This window comes from Heptranchias perlo, chromosome 14, assembly GCF_035084215.1.
Source record: "Heptranchias perlo isolate sHepPer1 chromosome 14, sHepPer1.hap1, whole genome shotgun sequence".
Taxonomy (NCBI): domain Eukaryota; kingdom Metazoa; phylum Chordata; class Chondrichthyes; order Hexanchiformes; family Hexanchidae; genus Heptranchias; species Heptranchias perlo.
The window spans coordinates 43,422,526-43,437,999 of NC_090338.1; the positions used below are offsets into that span (position 1 = coordinate 43,422,526).

Consider the following 15,474-nt stretch of genomic DNA (forward strand, 5'->3'; position numbering starts at 1 on the left):
AGACTGCAGATAAGCATGTAGAGGTACCTTTATTGTTTCTTGTTAAGTCCTAATTTTGTGGTCTACAAATTCCAATTGCTTTCGATATGAAAAGCTTCCTCCTGAGATTTAAAATTATAATTCAATTAAACATGCCCAATTGTGCCTGTGAGCAGATGGACCCTCCATAGATAGTGAAATTCTGGAATTCTAAACCCAGATGCTCTGCGCTAGTTCAGAAAGCACAAAGCAACACTGATAACCTAGTATCTGATGAGTACATGAAACACAGTGGCAGACCTCTTAAACAGGATCATCAATCAACAGAACAAGTAAACTCGCCACAGGGCAATGATGTTTGACAAATTGAGCACTCTACGATGTTAGTGATCCCCTTAAGAATACTTGGTTACAGCAGGTATAATTTAGAATCTCAATATCTTAGCAAACAATGGATTGTTCCTTCCAAATTCATGCAGGATATCTGCATCATAGGGCATGATATTAATATGGAGGCAGGAAGGGAGCGGGGGTGGGGGGAGGAAGATAATCGGATGCGAAAACCGGAAGTTAGGTTGGCAGGTCACAATCTGCACTCCCAACCTTAATGAGGGCAATACATTTAACTTCCGGGCTTCGCACGCAGCAGCCACCCTGATTGACAGGCTGGTTGGCTGCCGGGTCGGAAGGCCGGGGATAGGAGAAGAGGGAGGATGGGCTCGTGGGCTGTGGAAGTCTGAGGACTGGAAGAGATTGGCAGTCGGGCCTGGATAAAGCACTCCTGCTTCTCCGGGCCCACAAGCAGTGCAATAAAGGCACTCACCTCATAGATCTAGCCCTTCTCGCCTGCTTTCACCTGATGTGAATCAGAAGTGATGGGAACAGGTACCGGACAGGTAAGGTTAAATTCATTCTATATTTGTAATACACAAAAAATTAAGTGACTCAACTTATTTCAATGAGGTACATTGCCCCTTTAAGTATCGGCCCACTGGCTTTAAATAGGGATGGGACTTCCAGGCATCTGTTGTGTGCTCGCAACCAAACATGCTTGGGTGAAGCCTGGAAGTGGGCCCACCTGTCCCAACCCATCCGTTCTTCGGGGTTAAAATTATCCCCGTAGTATCAGGTAGTGATCTATATCTAACCATAGTTGTGGTATCAATAATATCACACTGTGTACAGTACCAGACTTATTAAATAAAGAATATGAACAGTTTAATTTCAGTCATGCTCTATATATTCCCATTTCAGAGTGCGAGAGCAACATGGATGAGTCCGACAGCTGTTTGTTACACTGGCAGTAGGGATCAGTAAGAAGTAGGCCACAAGTCCCTCTTAAAGAAAGTGTTTGTTCAACCAGACAAAGGGATGTCACTGATTTACTGTGGTGTTTTACCATCTCCAGAATTCATCTTCAACTTAAATCGTATTGCACTTCTTATTCACTAGTAATGCTTTAGAGGTGGTTACTTACAGCCAGAGGCAGGTTGTGGAGACAATAAGCAGAAATTCAAGTTGCACAAATTCAAAATCATGACGACTCCTTACTTTTCCCTGCATTACTTTGACTTTCAGCTGATAATATCCTCTTTTCCTTCAGGACCCTTCAGGTGAGGCATTTAAAAAGTTGCCTGTAACACCAAGGACACAAATTACAGTCACAATAAGAAAACTATAACTAATTTTGTAAAATTCTAAAATAGCTATGAACATAAGCTAATGCCAACTGCAAAAAACAGTTTATGACTATGAAAGTAATTGAGGCATGAACTTAGTCAACCCTACAATCGCAATAAGAAACAACTGTTCAATCCATTTAAAGACACAACCAATTCACAACACAAGATACATTCTTAGCCTGTTACAATATGGCTTTATCAGACTGAATGCACTCACCATTGTGTTTCTTCATGCAACTGCATTTTAGAATTCCTATGGGGAAACCCTTAGGATTTCCAGCTTCATAAAAGGAGTCTGGAAAATGCAACCACCTGCAGCCAAGCAGGTGAATTTAATCTACAGCTACGTTTTACCTCAATACCTCCGACTGAGGCCAGCCTGTCAGGGATTCCAGCCCCCGCCCCCCCCTGATAAAATCTTGCCCCTTATGTTTGTTCTTCACCATTTAGTGTCCCATACAATTTTCCAGCAGCATTTCCTTCTACCATTCAAATGTTGGCAGTCTCAGTATGAGCTGAATGATGTATTAATCCTCTTCATGTAACTTCCCAGTGATCCTGATCCTGCAGACTCTTGCTGATTCATCCACCCAATCTTATAAATAAGGAGTCTAGGATTGCTGGGGCCTGGCCTGTTGACAGAAGTGCTTTTAAAGAGTCCTGTTGAAGTCTACAAGAAGTTGTTACACTACATTTGTAATGGTTTTACCTTTTTTTTCCTCTTATCTGTTGAGATATCTCTCTGGCAACTGTTGTGCCAATATCATTGTTTCATACTCAGCACTTGTGTTCTTTGGAGAAAGAAGAGAAGGACGAAAGCAGGTCAGGCAGCACCACAGGCACTTTACAACCACCAACTGATACTCTCATACCCACATTTACAGATCAAGGCATTACCCCATTATGTTAGAGGAACAATACTTGCAGAGGCTAAGAGTCACAGCTTCCTTTGTGAATGAGTTATATCACAAGGTGAAAAGCGACCTGCTGCCAAACTCATCCACAGGTCAGTGATGACGAAAGTTACAGCAAGCCTTAATTTATTCAAATTTGCTGGTGATATCGGCCACATAAGTCAATCATTTTTAAAAATTATTTCTTGGGATGTGGTCATTGCTGGCAAGGCCAGCATTTATTACTCATCCCTAGTTGCCCTCCATAAGGTGGTGACGAGCCTTTACTTGAACCACCGCAGTCCATGTGGTGAAGGTGCTCCCGCAATACTCTTCGTTAGGGCATTCCAGGAATGTGAACCAGCAACCATTAAGGAACGGCGATATTTTTCCAAGTCAGGATGGCGTATGACTTGGAGGGAAACTTGGAGATGATGGTATTCCCATGCACCTGCTGCCCTTGTCCTTCTAGGTATGACTTGGAGGGAAACTTGGAGATGATGGTATTCCCATGCACCTGCTGCCCTTGTCCTTCTAGGTGTTGGAGGTCGCAGTTTAGAAAATGCTGTTGAAAAAGCCTTGATGAGTTGCTGCAGTGCAGCCTGTGGATAGAACACACTGCAGCCATTGTGTGCCAGCGGTGAAGGGAGTTAATGTTTAAGGTGGTGGGTGGACTGCTGTTCAAGCGAGCTGCTTTGTCTTGGATTATGACGAGCTTCTTGAGTGTTGTTGGAGCTGCCTCCATCCAGGCAAGTAGAGAGTATTCCATCACACTCCTGACTTGTGCCTTGTAGGTGGTGGAGAGGCTTTGGGGAGTCAAGAGGTGAGTCACTCACTGCAGAATACCCAGCCTCTGACTTATTCTAGTAGCCATGGCATTTGTTGGCTGGTCCAGTTGAGTTTCTGGTCAATCGCAACCCCCAGGATGTTGATGGTGGGGGATTCGGCACTGGTAGTTCCATTGAATGTCATAGGGAGGTGGTTGGGCTCTCTTGTTGGAGATGGTCATTGCCTGGCACTTATGTGGTATGAATGTTACTTGCCATTTATCAACCCAAGCCTGGATGTTGTCCAGGGCTTGTTGCAAGCGGGCACGGACTGCTTCATTATCTGAGGAATTGCGAATGGAGCTGAACATTGTGCAATCGTCAGTGAACATCCCCAATTCTGACCTTATGATGGAGAGAAGGTCATTCTTAAAGCAGCTGAAGATAGTTGGGCCTAGGATGCTGCCCTGAGGAATTCCTACAGCGATGTCCTGGGGCTGAGATAATTGCTCTTCATCAACCACTACCATCTTCCTTTGTGCTAGGTATGACTCCAGCCACTGGAGAGTTTTCCCCCTGATTCCCATTGATTTCCATTTTACTAGGGCTCCTTAGTGCCACACTTGGTCAAATGCTGCCTTGACGTTAAGGGCAGTTACTCTGACCTCACCTCTGGAATTCAGCTCTTTTGTCCATGTTTGGACCAAGGCTGTAATGAGGTCTGGAGCCGAGTGGTCCTGGCGGAACCCAAACTGAGCATCGGTGAGCAGGTTATTGGTGAGTAAGTGCTGCTTGATAGCACTGTCGACGACACCTTCCATCACTTTGCTGATGTTTGAGAGTAGACTGACAGGACGGTAATTGGCTGAATTGGATTTATCTGTGATATGTAAATGCATAAAACAAGTGATGGATGCCTTGATTGATCAAGCAAGAATTTCATCTCCTTCTGCATGGTCACCCTACAGCAGAATTAGAGGGTTGTGCCATTCCGGTTTGACAAGTTTGTTGAAAATTCAAGTGGTAATAGATCCATTGGCCCTATGTGCTCCACTGAACAATGCCACTACCTACATGAAATGGAAATAATTCCACCCCCCTGAACGTTCAGCATATTTTCAATCATTGTCATAGGATTATGCAAGTCAATACTCTCTTCGCAGGCAGTTAGGAACATAGGAACTGGAGTAGGCCATTCAGCCCCTCGAGCCTGTTCCGCCATTCAATTAGATCATGTATTTTAAGTCCATCCACCCGCCTTGGTTCTGTAACCTTTAATACACCTGATTATCAAAAATCTTGTCATAATGAGGTAGAATTTAACCCCGAGCAGGTTTCAAGCAGGCTTGTAGTGGGCAAATGCAAAACACACTCATTGGCCTAAGTTTGTGGCCCAGGGTAGCAGGACAGTGATGGAATACTCAACACTCGTCTAGATGGGTGCACCTACAACATTGTAGAGCTAGATACCATCCAGGACAGGGCAGTTCGCCTGATCGGCACCCCAGTTACTGGACTCAATATCTAACCCTTCCATTACCAGTGCATTGTGGCTGCAGTATGTACTGTCTGCAGAATGCACTGCAGTACCTCACCAATGTCACTTTGACAGCACCTTCCAGCCCTGTCACTGAGAAAACAAGAGCTGCAATGTCATAGAAAAAGCAACCTGACTTGGATATATACCGCCATTCCTTCATCATTGCTGAGTCAAAATAATGGAAATCCCTACCAACACCAGAAGGACTTCAGAAGTTCAAGGAGGTTCACCAAAATCTTCTCATGGCAACATGGGATGGGTAGCAAAGGCAACCTTAACAGGATTGCCCACATCCCAAGAATGAAGCTTAAGAGGGTTCTCTTCCCACACCACCTGTTCAAAAAAATCTAGATGAGGAAGAGAGCCAATGATTGAAACCTGAATAACTCTTAAAAGGATAAACATGTCTTTGAGCTTCCCTGCTCCACGTCATAATACGAAAAATGTAAAGTCTAACCTTCATGGAGAGTAATAACCACAACACTAAAAGGTGGATAATTCACTTTCTCAATATTTTATTAAAACGGCAAACGATTTGTTGCAGCAACGGATTCGTTATCACTCAGGTCTGCTCACTGCCTTCAGGACTTTTTATGCAAAATTGCAATAGTCAGGCAGCAAATTGCATTATACATAGTGAGTGTACAAATTTACAGGATATTCTATAGGTTAATGCTCTGCACCAACTCACTGGCCCTATTTATCAGTTAGTACATTTCAAATGATGTACTGATTCTAGATGGTGCAATATCTTGTTTCCGTAAGAAATAACACAAATGATAACTAAGTGATAATTGCATTCTGAACAGCAGGTCTGCTAAATATAGAACTCTGTTAAATCAGTGCCCGTTGAGTCTTTGTTACCCAATATATATGTGTAAATTTGATTTTGATTAGCTGTCCCAAAGATCTAGATCAGCAAATAATAAGCCTGGAATTTATGTTATTAGTTTTGAATGTGGTTTCAAATACCTAGGAAATCCAATGACTATCTTAAGGTGCGAACAATTTAGACATAAGGGGAGTAATTTTAACCCCCAAGAACGGGTGGGTTGGCGGCGGGTGGGAGTTGAAAATAGTTGTTTTTTTGGGTCGCAACTGCAAAATTTTCTGACTTTGCATTCCCAGTGGGAAGTCTGTACATTAAACCCAAAAGTGAAGCCAGGTTGCGGTCGCAACCCAAAAAACAACTATTTTCAACTCCCACCCGCCCTCAGCCCACCCCGTTCTTGGGGGTTAAAATCACTCCCAAGGAACATGTTAAGAAAAAGTAAAAGAATAAAAATATTTTACCTAAACAGAATGTAAAAACCAACTATATTCCAGTTTCTGAGTATAAAAGAAATTCAGAAGTAAAATATAATTACTGAAAAAATACATTGGGACTGTCTTTCCTTGGGTTTCTCCTGCTCCACCGCTGCCACTTTGACAGAAGTTCAGTAGAAACCCCATTTACATGTATAAATGGACTTTCCACTGAACTCAAGGACATTCCCCCCCAATAAGGTCATAATGTAGATATTATTTTCATGCCATTCATGTTTGAAACAAACAACCCTCCTCTTTGCAACTCTGAAATTAGCTTTTCACAGAAAGCTCGTTCTAGGAATTTGTTCATGCATCCCTGCACTTGAACGGGTAGGCCCAAGGCACACCTGATACTGGGCCTTGGGCTTCATATAAATTAGACTGGCCAGCTGCGGAGACATGCTGGGCGTCCCCAGGCAGTTCACCGACAAAGAGGCGTCAATTTACTCTAGTGTTGTATTGATGTTATGCGGTCAGCCCACTACTGAATAATAAAATGAGCTGACATCACAAATTCTGGCAGGGACAGTGGCCCAATTCATTGGCTATTGTAGGTGCTGCCCTGCCGACAGACAGGAGCACAAACTGCAAAGTGGATTTTTGAGCCTGGTTCTTTTTAAGTGGCAGGGAAAGATCAACATTAAGAGATTTCATCCATGGCAGAAAGAACTTTAATTATCAAGGTAATTGTAATCCCTTCGCTACTTTATCTTGATGGCATATTTCCCGCCCACTGCCATTTCTTCTGTCCTAGATCATTCAACAATGCCGGCATTTAATAAGTTGGTTTTATAGTTTCCACAGGGACAGAAAACAGAGCAGTAGGAGCTTAGGGTCCTGGACACATTATTGGTAATAACAGATACATTTTGTTATGAAATTATTAAAAGATGTAAGAAGGTGATCTCTGAAAAGTTTATTTGGTTCAGGCAGATCCTACACTAAGAAGATGGGGTTATCTTTGCATTCCAGGATGATACTGGAGTAGTGAGCAGTTTTGGCAGAGGAGAGCATGGCCCAATAATGCTTGATGTGGCCCAACCAGATCTGGTGATGGATGGCTGAACCATCCATCTATAGAATGGAATTGGATCATCGATGTTTTCCATGCAATTATTTCCACTTCAAAATGCAATTTTATCCTGGGAGGGGTATTCTAACATACTGATTGCATTTTGGGGGTCGTTTCTTTCCACAAAGGGTTTTATAAGAACATAAGAACATAAGAAATAGGAGCAGGAGTAGGCCAATTGGCCCCTCGAGCCTGCTCCGCCATTCAATAAGATCATGGCTGATCTGATCCTAACCTCAAATCGAAATTCATCTCCAATTTCCTGCCCGCTCCCCGTAACCCCTAATTCCCTTTACTTCAAGGAAACTGTCTATTTCTGTTTTAAATTTATTTAATGATGTAGCTTCCACAGCTTCCTGGGGCAGCAAATTCCACAGACCTACTACCTTCTGAGTGAAGAAGTTTCTCCTCATCTCAGTTTTGAAAGAGCAGCCCCTTATTCTAAGATTATGCCCCCTAGTTCTAGTTTCACCCATCCTTGGGAACATCCTTACCGTATCCACCCGATCAAGCCCCTTCACAATCTTATATGTTTCAATAGGATCGCCTCTCATTCTTCTGAACTCCAATGAGTAGAGTCCCAATCTACTCAACCTCTCCTCATACATCCGCCCCCTCATCCCCGGGATTAGCCGAGTGAACCTTCTTTGTACTGCCTCGAGAGCAAGTATGTCTTTTCTTAAGTATGGACACCAAAACTGTATGCAGTATTCCAGGTGCGGTCTCAGCAATACCTCCCTGTTTTTATATTCTATCCCCCCAGCAATAAAAACCTACATTTCGTTAGCCTTCTTGATCACCTGCTGCACCTGCATACTAACTTTTTGATTTGCACAAGGACCCCCAGATCCCTTTGTACTGCAGTACTTTCCAGTTTCTTGACATTAAGATAATAACTTGTCTCTGATTTTTCCTGCCAAAGTGCATAACCTCACATTTTCCAATATTGTATTGCATCTGCCAAATCTCCGCCCACTCACCCAGCCTGTCTATATCCCCCTGTAGGTTTTTTATGTCCTCCTCACTCTCCACTTTCCCTCCCATCTTTGTATCATCTGCAAACTTTGATATGTTACACTCGGTCCCCTCCTCCAAATCGTTAATATAGATTGTAAAGAGTTGGGGACCCAGCACCGACCCCTGCGGAACACCACTGGCTACTGGTTGCCAGTCCGAGAATGAACCATTTATCCCAACTCTCTGCTTCCTGTTAGATAACCAATCCTCCACCCATGCCAGAATATTACCCCCAATCCAGTGATTCTTTATCTTGAGCAATAATCTTTTATGTAGCACCTTGTCGAATGTCTTCTGGAAGTCTAAATACACTACGTCCACTGGTTCCCCTTTATCCACCCTGTACGTTATGTCCTCAAAGAACTCAAGCAAATTTGTCAGACATGACTTCCCCTTCGTAAAGCCATGCTGACTTTGTCCTATTAAATTATGTTTATCCAAATGTTCCGCTACTGTCTCCTTAATAATAGATTCCAAAATTTTACCCACCACAGATGTTAGGCTAACTGTTCTATAATTTCCAGCCTTCTGCCTACTACCCTTTTTAAATAAGGGTGTTACATTAGCAGTTTTCCAATCTGCCGGGACCTTTGCCAAATCCAGAGAATTTTGGAAAATTATTACCAAAGCATCCACAATCCCTACTGCCACTTCCCTCAAGACCCTCGGATGTAAGCCATCAGGTCCAGGGGATTTATTCGCCTTGAGTCCCATTAATTTACTGAGTACCAATTCCTTAGTGATTTTAATTGTATTTAGCTCCTCCCCCCCCCAGAGCCCCCTGTTTGTCCAGTGTTGGGATATTCTAAGTGTCCTCTACCATAAAGACTGAAACAAAATATTTGTTCAGCATTTTTGCCATCTCCATGTTTCCCACCATTAGCCACCCATTTTCTTTTTATTTAACTATAGAAACTCTTGCTATCTGTTTTTATATTTTTTGCAATTCATTTTCATAATCTATCTTCCCTTTCTTAATCAATCCTTTAGTTACTTTTTGCTGTCTTTTGAAGACATCCCAATCTTCTATCCTCCCACTAAGTTTGGCTACCTTATATGTCCTTGTTTTTAGTCGGATACTATCCTTAATTTCTTTACTTAGCCACGGATGGCTGTCATTTCTTTTACACCCTTTTTTCCTCAGTGGAATATATATTTTTTGAAAGTTGTAAAATAACTCCTTGAATGAACACCACTGCTCATGTACCATCTTACCCTTTAATCTATTTTCCCAGTCCACTTTAATCAATTCCGCTCTCATACCATCATAGTCTCCTTTATTCAAGCTCAGTGCGCTTGTTTGAGAACCAACCTTCTCACCCTCTAATTGGATATGGAATGTAACCATGTTATGGTCACTCATTCCAAGGGGATCCTTAACAAGGACATTATTAATTAATCCTGGCTCATTACACAGGACCAGGTCCAAGGTTGCTTGCCCCCTTGTAGGATCAGTTCCATACTGCTCAAGAAATCTATCCCTAATACACTCAATAAACTCTTCCTCAAGGCTGCCCTGCCCAATTTGATTTGTCCAGTTAATATGATAGTTAAAATCCCCCATAATTATAGCTGTTCCCTTATTACATGCCCCGACTATTTCCTGATTAATACTTCTTCCAGCAGAGTTGCAACAATTAGGAGGCATATATACCACGCCCACTAGTGTTTTTTTCCCCTTATTATTCCTTGTCTCTACCCAAATTGTTTCATTATCCTGATCCTTTGTCCCAATATCATTTCTCTGTATTACAGTGATTCCTTCCTTTATTAACATAGCAACCCCACCTCCCCTTCCTTCCTGCCTGTCCTTCCTGATTGTTAAATACCCTGGCATATTTAATTCCCAGTCGTTGTCACCCTGCAGCCATGTTTCTGTAATGGCCACAAGATCATACCCATACGTCGTTATTTGTGCCGTTAACTCGTCCATTTTGTTACGAATGCTTCATGCATTCAGATACAGAACTTTCAAATATGTTTTGTGACACTTAGTTCCTGCTTTTTCCTTTTTTAACACTTTACCTTTTACTTCATACCTTCTGTCCCTTCCTGACACGCTTTCCTCTGTCTCCCTGCTCAGGTTCCCAACCTCCTGCCACAGCTTTGATGCTGGGTTAATCGCCTTATGCCTTCTAGTTTTTATTTTATCTGTCGTGCCTAAAGTACACTTTCTTTCCGCTGCTCTATGCTTTTCCCTTTCACTTGTTCTTGAACAACTGTTTGTACTATTTGTATTGTAAATTTCCCCTGGGTCTTCCCCTCTCTTGCTGCTCTCAACTTTATTCCCGCTCAGGTTCCCATCCCCCTGCCACTCTAGTTTAAACCTTCCCCAACAGCATTAGCAAACACCCCTGCGAGGACATTGGTCCCGGTCCTGCTCGGGTGTAACCCGTCACGCTTGTACAGGTCCCACGTTCCCCTGAACCGGTCCCAATGTTCCAGGAATCTAAATCCCTCCCTCCTACACCATCCCTGCAGCCACGCATTCATCCGGTCTATTCTCCTGTTCCTATACTCAATAGCACGTGGCACCTGTAGTAATCCTGAGATCACTACCTTTGAAGTCCTGCTTTTTAATTTATCTCCTAACTCCTTCAATTCACCTTGCAGGACCTCATCCCTTTTTTTACCTATGTCGTTGGTACCAATATGGACCACGACTACTGGCTGTTCACCCTCCTCCTCCAGAATGCCCTGCAGCCGCTCCGTGACATCCTTGACCCTAGCACCAGGGAGGCAACATACCATCCTGGAGTCACGTTTGCGGCCGCAGAAACGCCTATCTGTTCCCCTTACAATTGAATCCCCTATCACTGTAGCCCTGCCACTCTTCTTCCTCCCCTCCTGTGCAGCAGAGCCACCCGTGGTGCCCCGAACCTGGCTCTTGCTGCATTCCCCTGATAAGCCATCTCCCCCAACAGTATCTAAAGCAGAATATCTGTTTGAGAGGGAGATGGCCCCAGGGGACTCCTGCTCTACCTGCCTGGTCCTTTTACTCTGCCTGGCAGTCACCCATTTCCTTTCTGTCGGTAACTGGTTTTGTCGGTGGTGTCCTTATCTCTAGAAGTTTATGAACTCTCAAAGTATTCCATGGTTTATTTAATGGATTGGGGGAAGACACTGCACAGGAATGACTTATTATCATTGCCTAAAAATGAAGCCCTTTGGTGTAATAAATGTGTTTTTCAGAAACTATTTCTCACTGAAACTTTGATAATTCAATTATCTGTTGAAAATATCCAAGATCATATTTTCAGAAATGGAGTAAGGAAGATCTTACAACTATAGAAATCGCATCGATACATGGTTTGTATTGTGTTTTCTTCTGGAATTGTCTGAAGTGAATTATTGGATGATGATAATTGTGTAATGATTTTCTTTTTGTTATGGAATGATTGACTTTTTTTCTGGTAATTGTTTTTGTTATTGTGGCCAGTGGTGCACGGCTGGTATTCAACATCCTTCTTTGTTCTGATTAACATGTTTGGTGGCATAGATCTCTCCACATTCACTCTGTTTCCGTGAACTAATACATCTCGCGTGAACTGAGAAGCCAGACTGGCAGATGCAGCATGAACACAGGACCTGAAAAAAGTATATCAGTGTTCTTTTAAGTCACAGGCGTCATTGAGCAACAATCAAATTACTGACACAGTAACATGGTGTATATAACATAATAATAGTCAGTTGAGTTGATAGATTGCCAGAATTGCATCCTATACTCCATTTGAACTGGGGGAAAAGCAATTTTGAACATAAAAATATATGGGGAAAATTTTAACCCCGCAGGACAGGTGGGAGATGGGCGGGGAGGGGGGTTAAATTCTTAAAAATGCAAAACCCAACCTCAACCTGCCGCAAACATACCTACTTCTGGTTTAACCGGGGCGGGATGGGGAGTAACCCGCTCGTGAGAGGCGGGTCAGTAATTATAACATGTTAATGAGGCTGCGTGCCTCAGATTTTATCAGCCATTTGGATTTAACAGCTGCGGGCCAGTTCTCCCAGTTCTCAGGAAACCTGGCAGCTAAAGGGAGGTGAGAACTGCCCGATCCAGCAAGTAAGTGCTTTTCCCAGCCCCCCCAAGCTAACCTGCCCCTATCGGACAATCCCCTCCCTGCGATATTCCCCCAGTGATCTCCAGATGCTCCCTGCGATCTCTTTCCCCACCGCAATCTCTCCCCCACTGCGATCTCTTTCCCCTCGCGATCTCTTCCCCCCCCCCCAACTCTGATCTCTCCCCACCCACGCGATCTCCCACTCCCTCTCTCCCTCCTGCCTGGTATGCTGCAGCCTTGTACAGCAGTCTTTCTTGCACGACAGCCAGTCAGCCTCTCAATCTGGCCAGCTGCCATGCGGGAAACCGAGTACAAAAATTCTAATGAGGTCCTGCCGTTAAGTTCGGCAGGCCCTCCACCCTTCCCATGTTTCTAGGTTTCCCGGCCACTTACAGTTGACCCTTTCCCTCCCTGCATCCCCATAAATATCTGGGCCATGTGCAAGACCACCAGAAAAAAAAATGCATTTATGTAGCACCTTATCACATCTTTCAGAGACATTGTGTAGGAATTCACAAATAATGAGCTATGTTGAAGTGTAGTGACTGTAGTTACATAGGCAAATACAGCAGCCATTTTGTGCACAACAAAATCCCACAAATATTACTCCCTCAGTACTCCACCGAAGTGTCAGCCCGGTTTAATAACATTATAGCCCTGAACTACTGACTGACACTCTTTCCCAAGTATAGATAGGAGCACGGAATTTAACCTTATAAATTCAAGTCATGGAGTGGAGCGTGAACTCTTAACCATTCAGCTTAGAAGTGAGAGTGAAACCCAATGAAGCAAGCTGAAAGCCGACAATAGATAAAATATAGATTATATATGAATGTTCTGTATGCCTCTCATTGGAAAAATATAACACTGTTTGTTAATTATCAATGTTCAAATGCAAGAGATTAAACTCAATAATTAACTAGTTATTATCATATTGCCTCTTAAACCACAATATAAATAATAACATTGAGGGCAATAAAAGTCTTTTTCAGCTCTAAATCTATCTATAATATATTACAAATCTTTCTTCTGTATGCATGTCCTATCTACAAAACCTTACTTCTTCTTAACATAAAATTACAAAGCAATATTGATAGATTAGGTGAATGGGCAAAACTGTGGCAAATGGAATTCAATGTAGACAAATGTGAGGTCATCCACTTTGGATCAAAAAAGGATAGAACAGGGTACTTTCTAAATGGTAAAAGGTTAAAAACAATGGATATCCAAAGGGACTTAGGTGTTCAGGTATATAGATCATTGAAGTGTCATGAACAGGTGCAGAAAATAATCAATAAGGCTAATGGAATGCTGGCCTTTATATCTCGAGGACTAGAGTACAAGGGGGCAGAAGTTATGCTGCATCTATACAAAACCCTGGTTAGACCGCACCTGGAGTACTGTAAGCAGTTCTGGGCACCGCACCTTCGGAAGGACATATTGGCCTTGCAGGGAGTGCAGCGTAGGTTTACTAGAATAATACCCGGACTTCAAGGGTTAAGTTATGAGGAGAGATTACACAAATTGGGGTTGTATTCTCTGGAGTTTAGAAGGTTAAGGGGTGATCTGATCGAAGTTTATAAGATATTAAGGGGAATGGATAGGGTGGATAGAGAGAAACTATTTCCACTGGTTGGGGATTCTAGGAGTAGGGGGCACAGTCTAAAAATTAGAGCCAGACCTTTCAGGAGCGAGATTAGAAAACATTTCTACACACAAAGGGTGGTAGAAGTTTGGAACTCTCTTCCGCAAACAGCAATTGATACTAGCTCAATTGCTAAATTTAAATCTGAGATAGATAGCTTTTTGGCAACCAAAGGTATTAAGGGATATGGGCCAAAGGCGGGTATATGGAGTTAGACCACAGATCAGCCATGATCTTATCAACTGGCGGAGCAGGCACCAGGGGCTGAATGGCCTACTCCTGTTCCTATGTTCCTATGTTCCTGTCACACATTTCTCACACTTTTATATGAGCTTGTTCCCATTATAAATTTCTATGTCCATATTTATAATGTAAACTTGTCACACCGTAATTACATCACTCACCAGTGGTGGCACTGTAGCAACTCAAATTTTGCATCTCCTCAGCCTGTACAGCAGGTAACTCCTTTGTTCCAAACAACTTTACTGCTTTGCTTCCCAATTGCAGTAAGTTTTACTATTTAATTATAAATAATATTAAATCAAAATATATAAAAAGAAGAAAATGTACATTTTTAAAATGGGAACTGACTTTACATCAGCACTCTCTGGTTCAATTATCCACCACTCTAACTTTGCTAGCCTATAAGAATGCACATGGTCTTGACTCCCTGCATGCAATGTGATGAGTGATATATTAAAAACCTTACATCTATGCACACTTTCCATTTACAAACCCTTAATTTCTGTTGTCATGTTTTGAATTCTTTTGTTCTAGCGATTAACAGTAGAAATTCTTACATGCCCATTTATAACAGAAACTGCCTATGTAAACGTGTTATACTGTAATTACACCTTCCCGTCTGTAGTGGTATTGTAGCACTTCAAATTTTACATCTCCCAGCTTTTCACCCTGTACTACACAAACTCTTTTGCTGCAACCAAATCTAGTGCCAAATTTCCTCCCAAATTTCCATAACCTTTGCAATATAGTTATAAATAATAATATCAAAATAAAAATATGATATAAAAACATATGACTTTAAGATGGGGACTAAATAACATCTGTGTGCCCTGTACAATTAGCCCCCACCCTCTAATCTTGCTTTACCTGAAGACGACACTCGGTCCTGACTCTTCACGTGCAACATCACTGGAGATAGACTAGTATTTAAATTAATTTACAATTCCTAAAGATGGTATATCATATCTTCATTAACTTATTTGCCAATCCTATTACTTACTAATTAAAAACTATTGGTTGTCTACACAAACGTAGCAGTCACTTTCCACATTCTCTCTATTTCCGTGAACTAATACATCGAGCGTGAACTGAGAAGCCAGACTGGCAGGTGCAGCACGAACACAGGACCTGACAAAAGTATATCAGTATTCTAAATGCAGGAATTTCCTGAGACAGCATAACTGGCAAGTTACGCTAAACATATGGCAAACTTTTCGCAAGCGAGTTACACCGATATTTCCTGGGAATTTCATTATTATATGCCGGA

General features: G+C 42.4%; 1 long non-coding RNA gene across 3 annotated transcripts in view; it reads left to right on the top strand.

Moving 5' to 3' along the window:
• Nucleotides 1-659: 659 nt before the first annotated feature.
• LOC137332129 (uncharacterized) overlaps nt 660-15,474 on the top strand; it is a 56,130-nt gene continuing 41,315 nt past the window's right edge. For all 3 annotated transcript variants that reach the window (XR_010965594.1, XR_010965596.1, XR_010965595.1), the window contains exon 1: nt 660-875. This is a non-coding gene — a long non-coding RNA (uncharacterized lncRNA). The remainder of the gene's footprint in view (nt 876-15,474) is intronic.